The sequence below is a fragment of the Equus caballus genome, chromosome X (assembly GCF_041296265.1).
Source record: "Equus caballus isolate H_3958 breed thoroughbred chromosome X, TB-T2T, whole genome shotgun sequence".
Taxonomy (NCBI): domain Eukaryota; kingdom Metazoa; phylum Chordata; class Mammalia; order Perissodactyla; family Equidae; genus Equus; species Equus caballus.
In genome coordinates, this window is record NC_091715.1 from 38,866,602 (window position 1) to 38,892,038 (window position 25,437).

Below are 25,437 nucleotides of genomic sequence, written 5' to 3' on the forward strand. Positions count from 1 at the left end.
TTGTAGCATGCTTTCAGTATTTTTATGATGGAAACATACGTTCCTTAAAAACCACAGTGGACTTCCCAGGTGTCTATTTAGATCCATCAGGTTCCAGGCATGTAAGGCTGCTCAACTCATAACCTTCTGGGCGTATATTAACTATGTACAGATAAAAACTTGTTGGTGTGAAAGACATGGTACCTTTTGGAAAGAAAATCCTCAGGTACAGCATGCTGTCTCATTTACTCCTGCTAAAATCCAGTGTCTTCTTGGCTGGGAGCAGGGCAGCAGTAGGAGGCTGCCTGAATTCTGAGCCCACTGTTTTTATGCCAGACTGACCCTCCTCACACAAGGACAGGTCAGTGATACTCGTTTCCACTGCTAAGACTTTTATTTTTTCTTTTGGCAGTAGCCAAAGCAACTGGTTACAAAGAAAACACACTCATTATTCTTACTCTTTCATTTTACAAATATTCATTTCAGTGGGATGTTTCAGTGGAGATCTCTTTAGCAGTGGGAACAATTTGACTTTGGTACTGGAAGAACAGCTAATAAGTCACAGAAACAGTGATTAAATAGTCAACAGTTCTACAAATAATACCAATTTAATTATGTGCATGAAGTTGACCAAAACATGGGAATTAAAGCTAGCTTTATTCAAGGCCAGTATAATTCTTGTGACCCCCTGCCAATAATAATTTTCAGGCCCGATTAAGTGAATTATTTCTTACTGATTATGAAATATTTCCAGGTAACACCATCAAAGGCTGTATTGAATTCAGATTGTTTCATTATTTTTTAGAGCTTGTCCTGGGATAACTGTGCTGCATTTCCCAGAGCCTGTGAGCTCTAAACTGAGAGGTTCTGGTCCAAGGTTGATGGAACCTGAGAAGTGGAAGGACCTTGGAGATCACCAAATCCAGGTACCTTCCCAGTGCAGGAATCCTCTCTACAATATTCTGTCAGACAGGAAGTTGTCTGACTCTTGACTACTTTTTCCCCCCAAAGAATACATATTTTTCCTCCATCCATGTTTGAGGCTACTCACTCATCTTTCCATGATAGGTCGTTCTTTATTCCCAAGCCAAGGTCTGCCTCCCAGGAACTCTTGCCATTGTTTCCAGCTCTTCTCTCCATAGCCACACAGAGTAAATCTCCTTTGTCCAAAATAGTTAAAGCCATCTATTTTCTACTTCCCATTCCCCTTTCTCCCACCTGTGATTTCTTAGATTAAAAAATTCCTGGTTCTTTCGACAGCTTCTTTCGAGGATTTTAATGCAGTGGAAAAATTCAGAGAATAATATAATGAACACTCGTATTTTCCACCAGCCAGAATTATCAACAATTAAATTTTGTCATATTTTTAATTTTCTTAAATAAAGGAATTAAAACATTACAGAAATGATTATTTCCCCTTTGATCACCCCTTCTAGTGTCATCTTCCTCCCGCCTCCCAGTTTTCATGCATAAATAGGTATGTATAAACAACATATAGATTTGTTTTGGATCTCTTTTAATTTACATAAATGGTATTATGAATGTGTCTGTGTGTTTTCTCCACACAGCAAAATGTCTTAGATCTTTTCATATGTTTTGTATTAATGTTTCCATAGTTTATATTGTATTAGTCATTATATATAACATAACATATTTTGGGCTGTCTGCCATCTGGACATATGGCAGGATTGTAGTTCATGCCCCTTTTGAAGTTAGGTGTGGCCATGTACTTGGTGTGCTCAATGAAATGTCAGCGAAAGTAATGGGTGCACTTCTAAATGGGAGTTTTAAGAGCCAGTATGAGATTTACCATGTTTTATTCCCCTGGCAAATAGAGATGGGGCCTCTGTCAGCCTGGGCCTGAGAATAACTACATTGAGCTTTCCTGCCAACTCATTTTAAACATGTAGTGTAGGAATAAATAGACTTTAGTTGTGTTAAGCCACTCAGATTTTAGGCTCCTTTTGTTACTTTGGCAAACTTAGCCCATCCTGATTGATAAGTAGACCTACATCATTGTAGGTGCTGCAAAGTTTCGCAGTGTGTAAATAGGTCTTATTCTGTCTAGCTATTCTCCTAGTGACAGAAGCTAAGTACTTCCTAAAATTTGCTTTTATAAGCAATTCCATATTGGCAATTGTGTAAATTTTTGAGTGTTTCTCCAGGATATGTATCTAGAAATAGGATTGCTGGGTCACAGAATATGGATATTTTCGGTTTTACAGAATGCTGTCTTTGCTATCCAAACTGGCTGTACCAGTTTACATTCTCACCCTTTCAGCTGTCATTTGTGTGACATGATTCCCAAACCTTTTTCTAATCTTGGTTCCCCTCTCTGGATTCACTTTTGTTGGTCATTGTTTCTCTGTGATGCTCAGACTGGAACTTAGTTGTCCAGTTGTTGGCTGACTGAGGTAGACGGTATTTTTCCAAATTCAGCCCAAGTTGAGGAGCTGTGGTATTTGGTGGCACCAAAAACTGACCTGCTATCATCTTATATTTAGGGAACAGGGTTTTTAAAATTGCAGTGGCTTTACATATGTTCTAGTTAAATTTCATCCTGTTTTTCTTTGTCATGTTAGCTTTTGAATTTTTCCCTTTCCCCGATGAATGTTATCCCTCCTAAGTCAATCATCCTAGGTTCATCTATTTTCCTGATCAAAGTTTTGATCAGCACAGGGCCACAGGTATAGCTCTGTGTCCCACAAGACACCTTTCAGGTTTGCCTGCCTATAGCCTGGATTCTTCATCTTATCAACTGGAAAATCCTGATAGCCTTTGTGAGGTGCCTCCACATATACTATACCTATAAATAATTACCTCAATAAATGAATTGAGTGACTGGAATAGAAAGGAGTCTTGGTTAAGTTGGATGTGTCCTGATTTTAGAGAGCCTGTGCTGGCTGCTAATGACAATTTTTTTTCTTTTTCAAGTGCTCATCCAACCACTGCTTTATTAATCTGGTCTAAAATTTAGTTTAGAGTGAAATTCAGACTTTTTATTTGTTAATGATTATACTCTACCCCTTTGAAAATAAAAGAGATTTTTGCTTCTCTCCAGCCTATTGTGAAGTCTGGTGTCTGTGAGTTTTCATAGACGAGAGGAAGTGATTCTGCTGTCATAGCTGCAAATAGTCTTTTAGCCCTGAGGAGAGGAACAAGGTAGTTTTTAGGGTTATGACCAGCTAGGATGCCGTGCTCTACTCCCCAGCCAGGGTGTCTTTTCTCCTTGTACCAGAATCAAACCTGGTCATAGTTCAAGGAAGTATAAGGACTCTCTAAGCCAGTAGCTTGGATCATTACAAGTTAGGCTTGCTGGTGGTCTTTCTCTTGTTCTTTGGGACCAATTACATGTCTAATTCCAGTTAGTATTTTTGTATTAGGATTGTATTAGGATTCTTAGTTACGTGTGTCAGAACCCCAACTCAATTTAGCCAAAGAAAGTTTACTGTTAAACGAATAGCCCATGGACTACTGCCTTTAGGAATGGCTGCATCCTCACACTCATTGCAGCCCTGAATCTCCTCACCTCGCCTTTCCTCTGAGTTAGTTTCACTGTCAGGCAGGCTATCTGCAGCAGATGCAGTGCCCCTCTCCCAATACTTCCGTCAAAACCATTGGATGACTTGTTGATCTAGCCTGGGTCATGTGCCTTAGACCCAGGAGGTGTGTATCTGTTCTGGCGTGGGGACAGAGATTGCCTTCACCCAGACCACATGGACCACTCATTTATTCCTCTTCCATACATTTGCTGAGTGCCCACTATGTGGTAGGCACTGTGTTAAGCTCAGGGGTTATCACAGTGAACAACACAGGCATGGTCTCAGCCTTTTTGAAGTAAGTATTAAAAAAATGGACTTTAATCTGCTCACAGTGATAAAGGAGAAGTTAGTGGTGCTGGAAGGCAAATGACAGAGGTTCTGAGGTACTCTGGGGCAGGTAGGGGAAGGCTGCCCTGAGGAGGTGTCATTTGGATTGAAATCTGACATGAGTAGGGCTTAGCTATGTGAAGTTGGTAGGATGATGATGAGCAATCTAGGGGTGGGGTGGGGAGGTGGAATAGTATGCACAGAGTCTTGGAGGTAGAAAGGAGCATATTCCAGGCACTGAAAGGAGGCCAGGATGGTTGGATCACAGAGACTGAAGGGGCAGAGAGGCACAAGTGGGACTGGAGAAGTAGGTTGGCACCACCTCTAGCAAGGCCACATGGCTTGTAAGAGGTTTGGAAGCCATACAAAGTTTAAGCAGGGAATCGGTGATTAATAGCCCTGGTTCATGTAACTCACTATCTGGTATCTAGCTTAGTCTAGTTAATTAACTAACCAAGATCACTTACCTGGTTGGGACTTAAACTAGGGATGCTGCAATATCTGGCATGTGTCCAGACCTGGCTCAGGCATTGCCTCTCCCAGGAAGCAGTCGTCATTGCTCCTTCCTTCCTGCCACTGGGAGAGGGTGGGTTTTGCTCCATTCCTGCTCCCTTTACCCTGCTCAGAGAACTATCATGATTTTGTTTACCCCATCCAGGCCTGGGCAGGACATGTTGGTTTGGTGCCCAGCCAGGCTAATGATTGTCATCTCTGCAAAAAAGTGTTATCATTAGCAGGCCTGACTTTGAAAGGCCCGCTTACAAGGTTGTCCTTTGGCTGGCATCTGGGAACTTGATTTTGGGGAGGGTTCCCACCATTCCCAGAACTGGTAAGGGTGGCTCATTGTGCCTCAACTGTTTATACAAATAGTGTGGTTTCTTATGAGTATCTGCTTTCCTTTTTAGAGTCTAGAATTCGGGTATTTGCCAATCACAGGGTGCCTATGTGACCAGCCTCCAGTCAAAACCCTGGGCGCTGAGTGTCTAATGATCTTCCTTAGTAGACAACATTTCATGTGTTGTCACAACTGTTGCTAGGGAAATTAAGTGCATCCTGTGAGACTCCGCTGGGAGAGGACTCTTGGAAGCTTGTGCCTGGTGTCCCCTGGATTTCACCCTGTGTGCCTTTTCCCTTTGCTGATTTTGTTTTGTATCCTTTCAGTGTAATAAATCATAGCCATGAGTATGATTATATACAGAGTTCTGCGAGTCCTCCTGGTGAATCACAGAACTTGGGGACCCCTGACACAGCACCCTTGCAGAACCATTGTTAAATATTTGTTCAACACTTACTCAAAGGAAAGAGTGAGCCTGGTGGGCAATCAGGGCAGAGAAAGGAGCTCTCTAGTGGTGGCACTGCTTCTCCTCTCCTTTTAAGCAGTCAGCTTTGGTCCTAAACTTGTACTGTCCACTCTACTAAACTGCAGTCCTGCAGGGGGCTACAAGGGAATCTCAGGAGTATCATGATCAGATTTGCATTTTTGGAAAGAATAAATGCCCAAGAATCATCAGGAAAACTTGTGAGGAGAGTTTGCTTTACCAGATTAAAACTTACTGCAAAGCCGCTATAATAAAAATTGTATGGTAACGGACTAGAACTTTGATCTAACACCCAGGTTTCCCAAATTCCAGCCCAAGTTCCTTCATCGAATCTTTACTGAGTTCTTCGATGGGCCCTGTGTAAGAGTGAACAAATGAAACGCAGTTCCTTCTTGACTTTACTTCTGAGACAGGTCATGCAGAAAACAAGCATCACTTATACTGTCTGCAATGGAACCCTCTGAACTTGTTTTTAGGTGTTTGTAATGCTGTCAGCTGTCAAAGTAGGAGTGTGGGATTCTGAATTCAGAACCTGGGAAAAACAGTAAGTAAACAAAGAACTTTTTACCAGTCTCCTGTGAATTGCTGATATTTCAAATCACTGCATGTTAATAGTATAAGGATAATCTTGGCACTTTTAATTTTTATAGTTTTTCTGTTGGAAAAAATCAAATATTCCTGTCTCTACAATCTGCCACCATTGTTTTGTCTTTCTTTACGTGTCAAGGCTGATGTTTCCTGAGGGAGAACTTAATTAGACTGTGCAATAATCTTTTTGAGAAAATAGAGAAAATCAGTTATTTAAAACACACTGGATGAATGATCTTATTTTTTAAAAAAACCTTTGAAAAAGGAAAACATCCTGTACTGAGGGAACAGAGGTGGGATGACGGAGTTTTGCTTGTCTTTGTTTTGCATTTCTAACAGTAAACTTGAAAGCACAGGATCTTCTGACCATTGAAGCTGAAATTATGTATTCAGTGTTTCTCATGAGATAACATTTACCATAAAAAAGACTGCATTTATACTTGTCTTGGGTAATTCTAAAAATTTCTATGTAGAAAATTCTAAAAATTTTAATGTGGAAAATTCACCAGTTCCAGACCCACACAAGCACACAAAAGCATTACATTGATTACATGTCTGTGTATTAGCTGATTCCTGAAATGGTGTCTCAGAAGGATTAAAATTGAGCCTCTGTTCGGAGCACGTGGTGTTGACTGTGGCCTGGGAGTGTGCCAGTTAGTCCCAGCACCTGCGCCTCCTCACAGGGTCTTCCTGCTGCTGCCCAGAAAAATGGAGGGGAGCTGCCTCACCACTCCAGCCACACACGCAGGGCTAGGAATCCTGCCTAGGAGGCTTTTCCTGCTCTGACCGACAAGAGACCTGGAGAGGATAGTCTAGCCAGCTGGCTGCAACTCTGGGGCGGGAAAAAAGGAAGAAATAAGAATAAAATCAAGCCCCGCCCCCCCCCACCCACCCACCAAGCCCACGCTGACAGTAATAATCAGATGGCTTTTTGTCAGCAACCTCCTCTTGAATTAAACAACATTCAGGAATCCTGGATGTGATGGCCTATTTGCAGTGTGTAAATGGAACATGGGAAGAGGGTGCTCAGATCTGACCCAGAAATTTGAGATGTAGGTGAAGAGACCTAATACCCCACTGGGGACTCACAGGCCAATTACCTTGAGTCTGGTAAGTGGAATACAACTCCTAAAGGAAACTAGGTGTTTTGAACTAGGAAATAATATATGTATAGGCAAGGCTTCCTGTATTTCTTTGTTTATTGTAAGTCCTCAAAGGTTCATAGGAATTAAGGTTCTCCAGAGTGTGCGAGAGCTTTGGAGACAAAGGGAGAGAAGCAAAGGAAAGAGTCTTTTCTTTTTTTACTTACTTTTGTTCATGAGCAAAATCCTGCAGTATTCAATTGAACCGTTGCTGATATTCAAACATTTTGATCTACAACAATGGCAATTTCATGTGGTTTAACCTAATAATAACTAATTTTGCCACACACTTTGAAAATATTCTCAGTTTACTATTGTATTGGGCTTAACTTCAGAAGGGGAAGGATCTCATAAATTCTTAGAGTCTTATTCTTTATAATAATTTGTGACATGTCCATCACTTATCGAACTGGTGTTTTCTGTAGCAGCCCTATTGAGGTATAATGGATATACAGAAACTCCACATTCACTGTACACAATTTGATGAGTTTGGACATATGCATATACCTGTGAAACCATCATCACAGTCAAGGTAATAGACATATCCATCACCTCCAAAAGTTTCCTTGTGCCTCTTGTGTGTGTGTAGTAAGAACACTTAGCATGAGGTCTACCCTCTTAAATTTTTAAGTGCACAATACAGTATTGTTAATAGGCACTATGTTGCACAGCAGATCCCTAGAACTTACTCCTCTTGCATAACTGAAACTTTATACTCATTGAACAATTCCCCATTTCCCCCTCCTCGCAGCCCCTGGCAACCACCATTCTATTCTCTGCTTCACTGAGTTTGACTGTTTTAGGTACCTCATCTAAGTGGAATCATGCAGTATTTGTCCTTCTGTGACTGGCTTATTTTACTTAGTATAACGTGCTCCAGGTTCATCTATGTTGTCGAAAATGACAGGATCCCTTCTTTTCTGAGACTGACTAATATTCCATTGTATGTATATACCACATTTTCTTTAACTGTTCCTCTGTCAGTGGACATTTGGGTTGTTTCCATATCTTGACTGTTGTGGATAATGCTGCAATGAACATGGGAGTGCAGATATCTCTCCGCGGTCCTGACTTCAATTCTTTTCGATGTATATGGCCAACAGTTATATGAAAAGGTGCTCAACATCACTAATAATCAGGGAAATGCAAATCAAAACCACAATGAGATATTACCTCGCATTTGTTAGGATGGCTATTATATATATTAAAAGAAAAGATAGCAAGTGTTGGTAAGGATGTGGAGAAATCAGAACTCTTGTAGACTGTTGCTGGGAATATAAGATGGTGCAGCCACTATGGAAAACAATGTGGAGATTCTCACAAAATTAAAAATAGAACAACCATATGATCCAGCAATCTCAATTCTAGGTATATATCCAAAAGTAGTGTTTGTTTTTAACTTGGATATTCTTGAGAGAGAATCCCAAAGAAATCTAAAACGCCGTTCTCTTAAATACAATGGTATTGTGATCCATGTCTTAGTAGACTGGAGTAGCCTCGAATTTTTAATTCATTTCTGTCCCGGTACCTGATTCACTAGGCCTTCTTACGCAGTCATTAGGCATGACTACAAACAGTTGCTATTCCACCATTTCATAACTTCATCCTCAAAATGCATGTTGCAGGCCAGCTACTTACTACCTTACTCAGAATGTTTTTGGAGCTCTCCTTTTTGGAATTACCTTCAGAGCCGTTTTTTTTTAAACGATCAATTTTTATTAAACCTCAACCCTTTTTTTTTTAAGATTTTATTTTTCCTTTTTCTCCCTAAAGCCCCCCGGTGCATAGTTGTATATTTTTAGTTGTGGCATGTGGGATGCTGCCTCAGCATGGCTTGATGAGCAGTGCTAGGTCCGTGCCCAGGATCCGAACCAGTGAAACCCTGGGCCACCGAAGCGGAGCATGGGAACTTAACCACTTGGCCATGGGGCCGGCCCCCGTTCAGAGCCATTTTATAAGCCACCTGAGGAATTGATTATTCACTTCATTCATTCCTTGGGTATTTATTTGAGGTAGGTACAGTGTTGGGCACTGTATCAGGTACAGGGACAGATGACATGGACATAGCAGGTGGTCCATGGGAGGAGTGTGAACAGATGCATGCACGCGAGAAAGCACCAGGACATGTGAGTGGGGAGGAATGAGGGGCTCAGCTTCCTAGAGAAAAGACTATGCAAGGAAAATAAAACTAGAAAGATGAGCTGTGGCCACATTGTAGAGTGCCTTGGATACTAGGCCTAGGAGTTTGAAATTTGTGCTGTGAGCTGTAGGAAGCCATTAAAGGTTTTTGTGCTTTTAGAGTTTTAACCTGACAGCTAATGACAGTGGAATTGGAATTATCAGTCAGCTTTGCAATTTACTGTCCCAGCTTGTTACTGACTAAAACTAGTTTTACACACCTCAATTGTGTCTTCACTTGAATGGACTTTGAATAACATTTGATTGTTTCCAAAATTAAATTCCCTCTCAGAGAAAAAATTTGCTTCCATTGACCTTATTTAAAGAAACATGTTATGCCAAAGGGAACAGAAAGCAAATCCAAGCAAAAAATGTCCTAAGTATTTTGAGAAATTGCATTGTTGGAACAAACATTTGCTACCTCAGAGGGTCTCTTGCAAGTCAGCCTATAATTGGATGTGTAAATTCTCGCATATTTTTTAATGACTTCGTACTTACATGTGTATAATTAATCTTTTGAGTTGGTATCTGCTCTGCCTTTACTGGCGTGCACTGAAGGGTAACCGTGCAGATAAAGAGGATGGGGATTATAACTAAAAAGAATAAGGATTCTAATAGCAATGCTAAGTTCTCTTCAGGTGAGATGTTAGGGGTGTAGGATGTGTTAATGTGACATTCTAATTAACTGCTGATTGCAGGTGCCACTCACCTCTGGCCTGAGGAGGTACCTTATGGCTGCCTTGGCATCAAGTAGGTTGAGAAACTTGCAGATAGAGTGACATTTGCTATTTGTATGTCTACTATTACAGATTTCTTCTTTTAGGCGAGGTATTTGACCCCTCTGTGACCTTGGTATTAGCTAGAATGCCTTTCTTAGTGGAGCCCAGCAGCAGTGCCTGCTTTGGAAAATTATTCGATGTTGAAAGTGATTCAGTGTACTAGGACTGAGGTATGTGATGAAATTTCCATTCTGTGGTTAATCATTAAAAACTACCTTCTAAATTCCATCAGTTAACTATTCCTGTATACTTAGCCGCTTCGAAAGTTAGTGGCTCAAAATAGTAATTATTTATTCAGTTCATTATTCTGTGAGCCATTTGGGCTGGGTTCAGCTGAATGGTTCTGCTGTTCTTAGCTGGTCTCCCTTATGCCTGTGGTCAACTACAGGTCAGCAGGGAGCTCTGCTTCTGAGGTTGTCTGGCTGTCAGCTGAGGCAGTGGTACGGGGTAGGAGCATTAGGCTATACATCTGCTACCCTGCAGCAGGCTGGCCCAGGCTTGTTTTTATGGTAGCTGGGCAGGTTTCTAAGACTGAATAGAAGCAGCAAGGCCTCTTGAGGCCTAGACTCAGAACTGGCATACCATCAGCCCTGTTGCGTTCTGTTGCTCTAAGCAAGTCACAAAGCCAGTTCAGATTCAAGGAGTGGAAACAAGCTTCAAAGTCACTTTGAAAGGGCATAGATAAAGAAAAGGGTGAAGAATTGGGGGCATTTTTGCTACCTATAACATAAATACAGATTTCTTAAAGGCTTCAGTTACTCCTGTAACATTTAAAAACTCATGTGTTCTGTATATTTAAAGTTAAAGACTGATCAGAAACAACTAGGAAAATATTAAAATTGTTCACAAGTCAGGGCCTTGATGACAGTTCTTTTGTGAAGCTGAATTATTTTTAAAACTTGGATGCTCTGATACCTGAGTGTGCCTCACATTTTAAGTCAGTCATTAATTCTTTGTCCTTGCTACTAAATGATGTGAAGACCATAAATGGAAGTTTAAAACATAGTCGCAGATTCTTTGACACTACTCTCCTCAGGAGGCGGGGCCTCTGTCTCTTTACACTTAAATCTAGGTGAGCTTGTGATTTCTTCAACCCGTAAAATACGGTATGTGACTCCTGAAGCTAAGCCATAAAAGGCAGTGCAGCCTCTGCCTTGTTCATTAGGACATTCATGCTGGGACCTCTGAGGTGCTGTGTTAGAAGTCTGACTACCCTGAGGGCCCCCTGTGCTAAAGAGGCTTCATGTGGGTGCTCCAGAGATGGTCTCTGCTAAGCCCAGTCATTTCTGTCAAAGGTGCCAGATGAGTGAAGAAGCCTCCAGATGATTCCAGCTGTTTGAGTCTTCCCAGCTGAGGTCCCAGACATCTTGCAGTAGAAGAAAGCCATTCCTGCTGTGTCTTATCTGAATTCCTGACCCACAGTATTTGTGAGATGATAAACTGGTGGTGGTTGCTTTATGCCACTATGTTTTGCAGTGGTTTGTTACACAGCAATTGATAACCAGAACAGTGTAAATGAATGGGCATGGCTGTATTCCAGTAGAAGTTTATTTGTGGACATTGAAATAAGAATTTTACATAATTTTTACATGTCACAAACTCTTCTTCTTCTTCATTTGATTTTTTTCAACCATTTAAAAATGTAAAAGCTATTCTTAGCTCACGGCTACACCAAAAACAAGCAGTGAGCTAGATTTGGCCTAGGGCCGTAGTTTGCTGATCCCTGATCTAAGAAATTATGTAGTACTTGTGAAACTTAAACCTAAGGGCTTCTGGTCAAGATGACTCTGATTTCATACTTTAAGCTCATATCTCTTTTTCTAAATGAAGTGATAATAGATAAAATAAAAAATTAGAAAGACATATCTGTGATCAAGAAAAGATAAATCTTTGGACCAGAAACATGAAACAATAAGTGGAGATTGGTAGGGCCTCTAGTTACTGACATGCTGGACTCTAGATCCAGAAAACAGTAGAGATGGCTGGGAATTGTATATTTGTAGATAATGGGGATCAAAACACTCAGTGAATGGCGGAAATGATCCCTGACGAGTGAAGTCAAGGATTACTCATGAACAGAGACAGAAAAAGATGTTACTTCTATTCAGAGTGGCAGGCAGGAGAGTGGAGAGAGACTCAGGTGCAGAGACAAGTGTCTTATTGGCTTACTGTCTAAATCTGTATTTTTCTCCGTATTGTTGGGATGGGACTGAGAATCCTGGGAGGAAGCAACTCTCAATGGAGAGGGTGAATGAAAGAGGGAAATGAACTTTCTCCAAGGTTAGCGTGAAAACTAAAATTTCAAAGTAAGGACAGTTGTCCAAATTAGCAACCAGCAAATAAATTCATTCCCAATGAGAATCATTTTAGAATGACTTTAAAGTCTCAGATTTTCAGAGAAATGAAGAATAACATCCATTATGAATTTTTTAAAAATCTAGCCCATACCTGGTAGGAACTCATATTCTAGTTGGAGATTTTTAAATATATATCAGTAGTTACGAGATAGTTTATTAGTGGTGGTGCTGTACACAGGCCACTCTGAGAGCCTGCTGCGGTTGGGATTTTCAAGGTGTGGATGAGTCAGGTGAGGGAGGCTTTCTAGAAGAGGTGACATATTTGCTAAGCCTTATAAAGATGAGTTTATATGTTTTCAAAGTGAGGATGTGAGAAGAGGGCCTTCCAGGCAAGAGGGATGGTGTGATTCTATAAAGCATAGGGGTGAGAAGCAGCATGAAGTGGGAACTACAGAGTTTCAGGATTCTTAGAGCATAAGACCAGGGCAGAGTGTGGTGAGGGATAAAGCTGCAGGAGTAGGTGCAGCTCGATTGTGGAGGAACTTGTTGGCCTTGAGGAGGACCCTAATAAAGGGAAGCCATTGAAGTCTCTCAGCAATGAGGGGGCATGGTCCAATTTGTGTTTCAGATAAGTCTGGCAGTTGGGTGGAGGATGAATCTGAGGGCAACATGATCAGGAGTCCTAGGACAGGTTAGGAAGCTGCTTGCTGTTGTAGTCTCCACTTCAGGAGATGGTTAGGTCACAAACTAGGAACATGAAGGCTAAAATGGGATAGAAATATTGATTTAGATTATTTCAAAGGTTAACTTGGCGGGATTTGATGACTGGATGTTGAGAAAAAGGAAAGAGTTAAGAGGTTTTTCTGGATTTTATGACTGCATAGAGGAGGGTGCCAACTGAGACCACTAGAAGGAAGGAAGAGCCAGTGAAGCAGAGAGGATAGTGGCCTTGGTGCTGATCATCTTCCAGGTTGATGTATCTGGTTTGCAGGGGGTTTTGGATTTTTTTCTTTTTATTTCCTTCCTTTTCTTTCCCTCCCTGCTTCCCTCCCTCTTTCTTTTCCTTTGCCTTTCCTTTCCTCTCCGCCATAAGCATGTGTGTCGTGTAATAGGGCACTTTGGGGAAACACCATCACTTACAAGATGGTTAGAGGAAGAAAAGGATATTAGGGAGTAACACAGGGAACCTGGGAAACGCCTTTGGAAACCAAGGCAGTCGTTTCAAGAGGAGCGGTGGGAAGGGGGGAGGGTGTGATCCGCATGTCAAATACAGTATACAGGAACTTAGAGATGACGGTTGGGAAATATGCACACACTGGTGACTTTGCCAATTGAGGAGTGACTGAGGGCAAGGAAGGGAGGACAGACCATAGACTACTTTCTGAGGAATTTGCAAGAGAGGGGAAAGAAAAAAATTAGGTATTAAATAGAGAAAAATGATGTAGGGTCAAGAGAGTTTGGGGATAAAGGTAGGGAGAGATCTGAACCTGTTAAAAGGTGCAAATCTAGTATAAAGGCAGAATTAGGAAGTTAAAAGGCAGATTTTTTCTGTTCTTAGAAAATTATTTCTTCATTTAGGGCTGTCTAAAAATTTGGAATGGATTGCCTTGTTAGATAGTGAGCTTCCTGTTGCTGGAGTGGTCAAGTAGAAGTTGGATGTTTTCTGGTCAACTGTGTTGAAAGATATATTTATGAGTGTCTTTGGGTGTTTTAATCTCTGTTGAATTCTCAACAGTTTGCCCAAAGTTGTTTTAAGCATTATAAACTAATGAGTTATTCTGTGGACCTGCCTCACCTGGCAGCTTTCCCTAGATTCATGGAATCAATGGGCCACGTTAATTTATGTGCCTTTGATCTTGAAGGATGAAATTAAATCGCACATTCTCAGATAAGAGAATATTGAGACTTAGTGTCCAGGAAAGTTTCATCACTATGACCATCAACTGTGGTCTGGGCTCACATGTATTTTTGACAAGGTAATCACTTTCCACACAAAGCAACAATGAATCTTTATTTCAGTTTTTGAGTTTTACTTTTTATTTGTCTATTTTTGTAAAACACTCTCACTTGAAGTAATTAAAATAGCACTGAGATGATAGGAGAAATGGATAGAGAAGAAAAATCTTTTTCCTTTTCTCTGTGATTCATATTCCTATATGGATACTTTTAGTTTACATGAATGTTTGGTTTTCTGGGGCCAAGAGAAGATAATTATAAACTAATGAGTTTATATCTGTGTAGTTCCATCTATGCTCTCTAGTCCTCATCTTAGATCTTTTAGTGATCCCTTCCGTTAGCATTTCAGACAATTCAGGGGTAACCTTTTGCTGTTTTGTCTCAAATGACTACTTATCTGTATCCAAATCTGGCTTCCTGGCGTAGTGAAGCATGAACAGCATAAATGACTGAACTCAACTAATTCTCAGAAAGCCACATTTTAGTCAGTACTTTCCAACTTTCTCACTCATCATTTCTTTTACAGAACTAACAAGTGGTGTAACTAATTAATTAGAGTTTTATTCCTTCTCAAGTTAAACATTTTAAATATTCTCTGTTAACCTTTTTTAAATGCTAATAGGTAGTAAAATAACTAAAATCCAGACAAGGAAACTAAAAAATGCAAGTACTGGAAAAACAGCTGCCCCCCCCCCCCCCCCCCCCCCCCCCCCAGAAAACCAGGAGCACTAGGTGTGGTGAATATTTATCTTTTAAGGAAAATAGATGCACCCTTGTTACTAATTAACTTTCCTCCTTATGGCCCACAGATAGGGGGTCAGCCTCCCAATTACCCCCAGGCTGGGAGTTTTACCTATTTCTTAGCCTGTTTGCTTGCTTGCTCTGGGAGAGTGCAGTAAGTGAAAATCTCACAAGTCTCCATAGGTTGATTCTTTTCCTGTCTCAATTTAATATTCTCCAGATATGTTAGGAACATGAATAAAATTCTCTTTTTATTATATACTTACTTTCTTAACAGTTAATTTTTTTATTTTAAGATAATTTTTTAAATTTTGAAATAAGAGATTTTGAGATAGTCTAAATTTAGAGAGAAGTTGCAAAAATAGTACAGAGTGCAATCTTTCTGCTCCAGACAAGATGGAATAGGCACATTTCACTCTATTCCAATTAAATGTAATGATCTAGGTAATTTAAAAGTAATGAATGGAAAAAGATATACCATACCTGCCAACTAGGAGAAAGCTGGAGTGGCTATACTAATATCAGATAAATTAGACATCAGAACAAAGAAAATTACCAGGGACAAAGAGGAACACTACATAATGATTCAAAGGGTCATTCTACCCAGAAGACACAGCAATCTTAAATGAATATGCACCAAATAACAGAGCTTCAAAGCACATGAGGCAAAATTCAGCATAACTGAATTGAGAAATAGACAGATCCACAATTATAGTTGGGAACTTCAGTGCCCCTCTTTCAGTAACTGATAGAACCAGTAGACAGAAAATCAGCAGGGATATAGAATAACCCCACCAATCTTCCAGATCTAATTGACATACAATGCTCTACTCAACAACAGCGTAATATACTTACCTTTTAAGTACATATGTAATATTCACCAAGATGGACTCTATCCCAGGTCATAAAACAAACTTCGACAAATATACAAGGATTGAAATCATACAGAGTATATTCTCTGACTATAATGAAGTCAAACTAGAAATCAAAAACAGAAAGATTACAGGAAAGTCTCCAAACACATGGAAACTAAACACACACTTCTCATTAATCCGTGGGTCAAGGAGGAAGTCTTAAGGGAAATTTGAAAAATACATTGACCTGAATGAAAATGAAAATACAGCATATCAAAACTTGTAGGATGTAGCTAAATCAGTGCTGAGTGGGAAATTTATAGCACTAAATGCTTATATGAGAAATAGGTGGAAAGTCTCAAATGAATAATTTGAGCTTCCACCTCAAGAAAACAGAAAAAAAAGAGGAAAATAAACCCAGAGCAAGCTGGAGGAAGGAAATAATAAAGAAAAGAGAAATTAATGTAATTGAAAACAAAAACAATAGAGAAAAACAATCCAAAAGCTGGTTCTTTGAAAAGAGAGATTCTGACTTAATTGGTAATGGGTGTAGTTTGGGCATGGGGATTTTTACAAGCTCCCTAGATGATTCCAATGTGTAATGGGGATTGAGAACCTCTGCTAGGGAAGCCAGATACACAGGGTTTAACCTGTGTTGTCATCTATGGCCCAGCCCCTTTCATTTCTCCTGAGGAAAATTTGTGGCCATTTCATTTTCCCTCACTTTTTGTATCAGTACTGACTCTTTCCCTGTATGTTAACTTCCATGTCTGATTTCTCCTTTTCCATGGGCATTGCTCTGACCAGAGGTGAGCCTTTAACAGCAACCCTCCTCCACTTCACACCCACACCACCTTGATTGATTTGGGGATTAACTCCGAAACCTCCCTCTGATTGGTTTCTCACACATCATTGGTTACTAGTTTTAGGCTGTGATCACCCAAGCCATAATGACAATGTGTCTAGTGCACCTGGTCCTGTGACCCTGGCTCTGAGGGAGCCAGAGGACTTGGTTTCTCCGTTCTGGTGGCTAGTGCAGTGCCTTCCCTCTTATTAGCACAGTATTAACAGTTGGTGTGCAGTGGATTTGAACTTGCTCAGTAAGTTGGGGATTGTTTCTGTTTGTTTGACCTTATATGTGAGGCTTACATGCCTGTTATTGTTGCTAAAACCTAGGCTAAGGGTTCTTTTTCCTCCTAATAAATTCTGATTATCACTTTAAATCAGGTAGTTGTTATTGTAAATGTATTAGGGGTACATGTGAGTAAAAATTTCAATGTGGAAGCAACTCACAACAGCATTTAAGACATAATGGAAATAATTTTTTAAAATGATTTGAGTTTCTATCTGAAGAATTGTGTATTTCATAGTAAAATCTATTCTTGTTGATTTACTTTGTTCTAAAGTCTTATTTGCAAATGATATTTTATCTTAAAGGGATTTATGTTTTATACATATCTCTCTTTTTATTCTTAAGATGCCAAGCCTACTTATTTATCTGGGTAGTTGAACTTGTTGAATATATGTACATAAATTAAAAAGAAAATGTACTGCTAATTTTTAAAAAGTTGTTGGAACTGGGGCCTTTTTTCTTAAAAGGCATAAAACAGACTTTAATTTAGAAAGGGCTAGAACCCTTAAAATCTGTCAAGATAACATCACAGAATAGTCCACGCAGGTTGAAACTTTCCAGTGAGTTCTGTATCAGCCAGTAAGTGGGCTGAGAGATTGGGAAGGGGAGGGGTGGTGTTAGGACAGTGATAATTCAATTGTATGCTTCCAGTTTTCAATATTCTTTCTTTCATTAAAAGAAAGGTTTCTTGTAGTTGAGACCAGAGATTGACAAGCTATGGCCTATGAGCCGAATCTAGCCTGCCACCTGTGTCTCTGTGGCCTGCGAGCTAAGAATAGTTTTTACATTTTTGTGTGATTGAAAAATGAAGAATAATATTTCATGACATGAAAATTATATGAAATTCAAATTTCAATATAATAAAGTTTTATTGGAACAGAGCCATGCTCAGTTGTTTATGTACTGTCTGTGGTGGCTTTCATGCTACAATGGCAGATTTGAGTAGTTGCAACGGAGACCACATGGCCCACAAAGCCTAAAATATTTGCTATCTGGTACCTTACAAAAAAGGTCTCAGAACCCTGATTTAAACTTACTTCCCAACCTGGCCTTCCCATGCAAGATGATTTCTACTTGGGGAGTTTGAAATTCCCAAATAATTTGTTAACAAGTCTGTATATTAAAGAGGGTAAGTAAGCCTGCTTCCTGGCAACAGGGATAACTGTGGTTGACATAGAAATACTTGTTTGAGTGGTGGGAACCTACCTAGGTAAATTTGTATTTTCTTCTTTTTTCTTTAATGCTTTTTGAGGGCTTTGGAAAAAAGTTGAGCTCCAGACTCCTCATCTGGTCATGGGGACTCATGAGTCACATGATGTCTTAATTTTTAAAAACAAACTTTAAAATGACTGAGATGAAGGTAGTCTTCTCTTAGAAAGTACAGAAAAGGTTATCTACTCCAACTTCTGGTATCTGTTCTTTTTTAAAGACAAAGATTTGTTGGGAGTGAGGAAAAGCAGCAAAATATGTAGGGTATGTTCTTTTTCTTCTGATTATTTTTTGTTTACTCAGTCTCTAGATATTTATGGCTTTAGTCACTAGACTACTAAAATGTGTTAGAGATGAAAGATATGCAAGGTGAACAGGCTTGAAGGGAAGTTTTGTTTCCACCACATTGAAGCAGTGATAGATTGAATTGTTTTGTAGAGAGGAGTGAATTCTGAATTTTAAAGCATAGGCATTGGACTCAAATGGTCTCAGTGTGCAGAGGGTTAGTATTGTTTACCCCAAGCAGTGGTTATTAGCTCAAGAAACACATTTATAGTATTCATGATTTCATTTTAAGAAATAGTTTGGGACGTTCTTTGCGCACATGGGCAGGAATTGACCGTTTAGGATATAAGAAGTGTGCTGCTCTGGTCTGACCAGTGGCCTAACTCAAACATCTGTCTCTGTAATGGCTCTGAAGGATATTTTCCTGAAAGCCTCGGGAGGTGGACTGTCAAATGCTTCTTTACTTAAGGATTACTTCTAAATACCATCGTGGATTTATCCTCTCTGATTTTATCTCATTCCTTCTTGAACATGTTTACATTTTCATTCTGTTCCACTTCTTGAGCTGATGAGTTCCCTAAGTTCCCTAAGCACTGCTCAAAGTCCTGCTTTCTTTTTGATAAAATTGCCTTTAGGTTTCAGGGAGTGCCCCTTTGTTACTTTAACTCTGTGATTGGGTGAATAAATTCAAGTCAATCATTTCTACACTTTTCTTATTTTTTTTTTTTGTTTTTTCCTTTTTCTCCCCAAAGCCCCCCGGTACATAGTTGTATGTTCTTCGTTGTGGGTCCTTCTAGTTGTGACATGTGGGACCCTGCCTCAGCATGGCTTGATTAGCAGTGCCATGTCCGCGCCCAGGATTCAAACCAACGAAACACTGGGCCGCCTGCAGCGGAGCGCGCGAACTTAACCACTCGGCCACGGGGCCAGCCCATACACTTTTCTTGATTCTTATCAATTTCTGCTTCATTGTTGTAGAGCAAGATTTCTCAACCTTGGCAGCATTGACATTTTGAGCCAGATAAATCTGGGCGTTGTAAGGAACTGTCCTGTGTATTGTAGGATGTTTAGAGCCTCCCTGGCCTTTACCCCCTGGATGCCAGTAACACTGTCTCTAGATATTGTCACATGTCCCCTGGGGGACAAAATTGCCTTCAATTTAGAACCACTCTTTGGATATTTGTCTTTCACAAACTGCCAAGTTTTGTGCTTTTGGGACTATCTTTATAATATGAAGGCTTCTCTATCTACTTGATTGTATTATACTTTTCTGGACTTTTTCCAACTTTGGTTAATGTCCATCTTGAATGACAGTGACAGCTACTTTGATAGTTTCAGTTTTCTAGGTCAGCTGTATCGTTTGTGGGTGGCATGGGGGGACAGATACCTTGAAACCTTATGAGTATTTTTTCTAATTATAAATGCCCTATATGTATACTGTAAAAATGTGGAGAATGGAAGAAAATTGGAAAGAATATTTTTATCACCCAGAAATCCATCTCTTCAATGTTATTAATGATAGTAAATTGGTTTATGGCCTTCAGCGATTTTCTTCATATTTTACTTCATAGATGTAATCTCGCTATAAACCAATTTTTATAGTCTTTTCCACTTAACATTTTAACATAAATATTTCCCTGTATACCATGTTTAAATGATTGAATGAAATACCATAATATTAATATACTTTAATCATTCCTCTTTTGATAGCTAGGTTTAATTTATTATTTTTATTATGGAATTTTGATGGACATTTGTTCATAAATAATTTTCTATGTTTTGGACTATTTTTAAGCTGCTGCATGCCCTCACAGAGGGCAGTGAATAGGAATAGGGGCGTCTCGCACTGACCATGCATTTCAGAAGTATGTCTTTTCAGCACATAGAAGGAAAGGAAAGGGCTGTGTTTGAGTTAATCACTTTTCCTTGCCTGCCTGCTCTTCCATGGGAATATTAATGGGGAGTCAAGTAGCCACCAAACCACAGACTTAGATTCCAGTCCCAAATAATCCCAGATGGGTTGACTTCCAGACAGTGCTCCTTTAAAAGGGAATTCTACCCAAGGAAGGCATTTACTTTATATGTTTGTATTTTGCCTAGCTAATAGTCACTGTTAAAATAAATCACGTGCTGTTAATCATTTTGGTTGAGATTATAGTAGGAATAAGATCTGAAAACTGCCATCAAATTACTGTTCCCAAGGGTGCAAGGTGAGGGCTGGTGCACATTTCATTTCTGCCAAAACAAAGGAATATTCATTGTGGGAGGTAAGGAAGAAAAGAATGCCTTTATAAAATCCGTGCCCAGAATAGAGGACCAGAAAAATAAACTGAGTAATATATCCAAACGTAAGACATCGAAGCACGTTGTGAAGTTACTCCAAGATTGCACTGTACTCATTTGTGGTTTTGCTTAACAAAAAATTTTATTCTAAAGTACTTTTTTAAAGTGTACCACTTAATGAAGATTCACATGTTGTCTTAAGTAGGGGTGCCTAGAAGCAGACCCTGAGACAGTATTTGAACATAGGTGATTTATTGAGGGAGTGCTCTCAGGAGAAGCTTAGAAGGGAGCAAAGACAAGAGGACAGGGAAGAGGAAAGAGCTAAAGTAAAGGTATGGTCTTAGGAAAGTCTAGCCTTAGCCTGTTTTGGTTGGGGGGCGTATAGAACAATTATTGACTGCTGGCTGCCCCTGGGAGGGAGACAGGGAGAACATAATCTCCCTGGTGAGACTCCAGCTCTTGGGGAGGGGGACAGCTGTGAGCCGTTAGTGGCCAGCAGGCAGTAGCTGGGCGGTGGGTGTGCTAGCTAGAGGATCTGGGTAAGGCACTACAGCATATGTTACTCTTTCGTATGTTTATTTTGTTCAGGACACTGTGGTAAGACCTGGGAGTAAGAGATGACTGTGACATAATTCTTGCTTTGAAGATGGTTGTAGCCTAAGTGGCAGAGTTGACCATGTAAAGAACATTTACAATGCTTGTGAGGTGGTTTTGACATGGACAGAAGCATGGACAGACTTGGATAGAAAGCAAAGGAGTGAATAACTGTGGGAGAAGGTTATCTGGCGAGCTTCATTGAGGAGATCCAACAAATGGGTAGGACCAGGTTGGGGGAAAATGGGCTAGTCAGGGTAAATGGAGAGGGAAACTGTAGGTAGAAGGAAGAGTCCCATGCTAAGGCCAGCAAGTATGAAACAAGATGATGTGTTCATGGAATCACATAAGGCATAGCATGTGCAGAAGGCAGGAGAACAGCAGCTAATGAGGCCTAACAGATCGGAGTCAGTATTCTGGGCCTCGAAGGCCATGCTCAGGAGGCTGGGCCTAGAAGGGGCAGATTCCTGTTGTCCTCCCCCCAGCCTGCCTCACAGCTGGGGGTCAACTTGGAGTGCCCATTCCCGATATACCTTCCACCTCTGCCCTCTGGTGGCCGTATGGCTCCAAGCATGTTGCTTAACATTTCTGAGCCTTAATTTCCTCATCTGTAAAATGGCTGGTGATGATGCTATTTGTTGGACTGTTGTTGTGACTAGAAATAACAAAGACAGATCTAAAGATTTACCATCGTGGAATCATTCTGCTGATATTTACTGTTCTTTGTCATTTTCCTACAGTAATGAAAACAGCAGTACTGTCACAGAAGTGGATAGACAGATCAATGAACTACAACAACTCAGGCTCAAACATTTGCTTGCTTTGTTTTCTTTTCTAAAAATCATTAGCAACCCAGTTTCTTATTTTCCAGGACTGGTGTTACTGGTGTTAGGTAATCTTGTTTCCTGGGCTCTTTACTAATAATGCAAGATTTTTTGTTTCTATCTATAGTAAAATGATTGTTCCTGTAGTAGTTTAAAAAAACACCAAATTTTGCAGATTCTTAAAAATCTGTGCTTCCCTCAGTCATGAACAGTTTGGTAACTCATTTAAAGAACAGAATATTATAGAAAATGGAGACGCTACTGGCTTAAGTACATAAGATGAGAGGAGTATCTATCTCACAAGAAGTCTTTGATCTCCTGAAACTCTCAGGGAAGTGAGGAGAGAGAGTCCATGCTCAGTTGGATTTCTTCACTGAGAGTTTTTAAAGAATAAAAGTATTTCTTCTATGGTATTTACTGCTTTCGATCCCAGTATGAGTTATCCATATGGAGGTTACATTCAATAGATGGAATTTTCCTATTGCTACTCTTCTTGACTCTGCCTAAAAATTTGTCATTGGTAAATGTTACTGTATTTTTAAAGGTTTTTTTTTAAAGTTTTATTTAGTTGTTATTTACATACTATAAAATTCATCTATTTTAAGTATACAATTCAGTGAGTCTTAGTATATTTACAGGGTTTTGCATCCATCACTGCTCTCCAATTTTAGAAGATTTCTGTCACCCTGAAGAGAAGCTTTGTGCCCATTTGCAGTCAGTCTGCATTCCCACTCCCAACCCTAGGCAACCACTAATCTACTTCCTGTCCCTATAGATATGCCTACTCTGGACATTTCATATAAATGGAATCATATAATAAGTGATCTTGTGTTTATGCCTTCTTTCACTGAGCATGATGTTTTCGCAAAGTTTTTTTTACATGTTTTACATGTTCTAGCATATATCAGTACTTTGTTCCTTCTTATTGCTGCATAGTATTCCACTGAATGGATGTACCACAGATAGTTTGACCATTCACCTGTTGAAAGACATCTGGATTGTTTTCAGTTTTGGGCTATTATGAATAAAGCTGCTATAAACATTTGTGTACATGTTATTGTGTGTACATAAATTTTCATTTCTCTGGGATAAGTGCCCAGGAGTGCAATTACTGGGTCCTATGGTACTTGCATGTTTAATTCTTAAAGAAATGTCCAGATTGTTTTCAAGAGTAACTGTACCATTTACATTCCCACCAGCAATGTATGAGGGATATAGTTTCTTCACATCTTCTCCACCATTTGAATTTTCACTATTTTTTATTTCAGCCATTGTGGTTTTAATTTGCATCTCCCTAATGGCTAATAATATTGAACATATTTTCGTATGCTTATTTGCCATTTGTATTGCTTTTTGATGAAATGTCTGAGTCTTTTGACCATTTTTAATTGAATCATTCATTTCGTTACTATTGTTTTGAGGGGTTTTTACATATTCTGGATACAAGTCCATTGTCAAATATGTGGTTTTTAAATATTTTGTCCAGTTTGTTGTAGCTTATTTTTGTATCTTCTTAACAGAGTCTTTCTCAGAACAAGTTTTTCATTTTGACGAAGGCGAACTTTTCTCTGACGGATCATGCTTTTGGTGTCAAGTCTAAGAACTCTTTGCTTAGCCCTAGATCCCAAAGATTTCCTTGTATATTTTTCTAAAAGTTCTATAGTTTTACATTAAGTCCATGATCCATTTTGAGTTAACTTTTGTATAAGGTATGAGACTTAGGTTGAGGTTCTTCTTCTTCTTCTTTTTCCCCTATTACTCCAGTACCATTTATTGAAAAGGTTATCTTTCCTCCATTGATCATTTTTCTATCTTTGTCAAAAATCTTTTGGGCATATTTGTGTGGGAGTATATTTGCTTTTAATAATGCAAAAATACGTTAGGTTTTGGTAGGCAGAATAACAGACCCTCAAAGATGTCTATGCCCTAATCCCTAGAACCTATAAATATGTTAGGTTACATGGCAAAGGAAAATTAGGATTGCTAATCAGCTAACTTTAAAATAGGGACATTATCCTGGATTATCTGGGTGAGCCTGATTTAATCACAAGGACCCTTAAAAGTGGAAGAGGGAAGCAGAAGAGAAGAGTCAGAGAATGAGATGTGATGACAGAAGCAGGGTCAGAGAGATGCAGTGTTGCTGGCTTTGAAGATTGAGGAAGATGGCCAAGATCCAAGGAATGTGAGTGGCCTCTAAAAGATGGAAAAGGCAAGGAAATGCATTCTCTCCTAGAGCCTCCAGAAAGAAGTGCAGCCCTGCCAACATCTTGATTTTAGCCCCGTGATACCCATACCAGACTTCTGACCCACTGAACTGTAAGATAATAAATTTGTGTTTTAAGCCACTGAATTTGTGGTAACTTGATACTACAACAATAGAATACTAGTAAATGGATATTTTAGAGAAGCTCCCATTGATAATAGGATTTTAAATGTTTGAGTACACCATTTATCTGGAAAGTTTACATAAATGGAGCATCCCAATGATATCAGACAAATGAACTGCTACTCTAGGTAGATTAGTGCATTCAATAGGGAATGATTAGAGAACATATTACTTTTATTTTTGTTTAAATTTCTACATTCATTGTGTCTTTAAATTACATGTTACTTTTTGCTGGGAAGTGTTTTGTTATTGTTTTTGTTTGCATTTCAAAAGTGTTTGAATGTCTTAAGTTTTGCATCAAGGAGCCAGATGTAGCCCCCAAAATTTATATGATGGGAGGTTAACATTCTATTTAAAGAAATATTCCTCATTTTGCAATATATACAAATACTGAATGGTTATGTTGTACACCTGAAACTAATAGAGTGTTATATGTTAATTATGTCTCAATTTTTTAAAGAAAGAAATATTCATTTGACTTTAACAGTAGGCAAATAGAACGTTGATTAATGATTTTGATACTTGTACTAATCCTATTAGTTTTTGAAATAACGGCTTTATCAACATATAATTTACATACCATACAGTTTGCCCATTTAAAGTGTACAATTTCATGATTCTTAATATATTCACTGATATGTGCAAACATCACTACAGAGCACTTGGAATAGCTTATCTCACTGCCTTCTGACTTCCATTGTTTCTGATGAGAAGTCAGCTGTTAATCCTATTGGAGTTCCCTTATAAGTGAGGAGTCTTGCCCTTGCTTCTTTCAAGATTTTCTCCTTATCTGGCTTTCAGCAGTTTTACCATGATGTATCTGTAGATCTCTTTGCAGATGATAGTAGTGATAGTATAAACTACTCGGAGTTTGTTGAGTTTCCTGGATGTGCAAATTAATGTTTTTCAGTAAATTTGGAAATTTTTTAGTCAATATTGTTTTGAATATTTTTTCTCTTTGCTTTCCTTTCCTTCTGGTACTCCCATTACATATGTGTTGGTGCACTTAATGGTGTCCCACG

The 25,437-nt window shown here is 39.3% G+C and overlaps 1 protein-coding gene across 15 annotated transcripts in view; it reads left to right on the forward strand.

Annotated features, from left to right (window-relative positions):
* Positions 1-25,437, forward strand: part of JADE3 (jade family PHD finger 3) — a 128,578-nt gene that overhangs the window by 33,636 nt on the left and 69,505 nt on the right. For 2 of the 15 annotated variants that reach the window (XM_070258589.1, XM_023634153.2), the window contains exons 2-4: positions 785-905; positions 1,416-1,456; positions 5,644-5,711. The exons of 5 other annotated variants lie outside the window; for them this stretch is intronic. The gene's annotated coding sequence lies outside the window, so the exon portion shown is untranslated. Of the gene's footprint in view, positions 1-784; positions 906-1,415; positions 1,457-5,643; positions 5,712-16,667; positions 16,803-25,437 lie in introns of those variants that run through there. 8 more of the 15 variants (XM_070258594.1, XM_070258592.1, XR_011435077.1 and 5 more) reach the window with 7 other exon arrangements.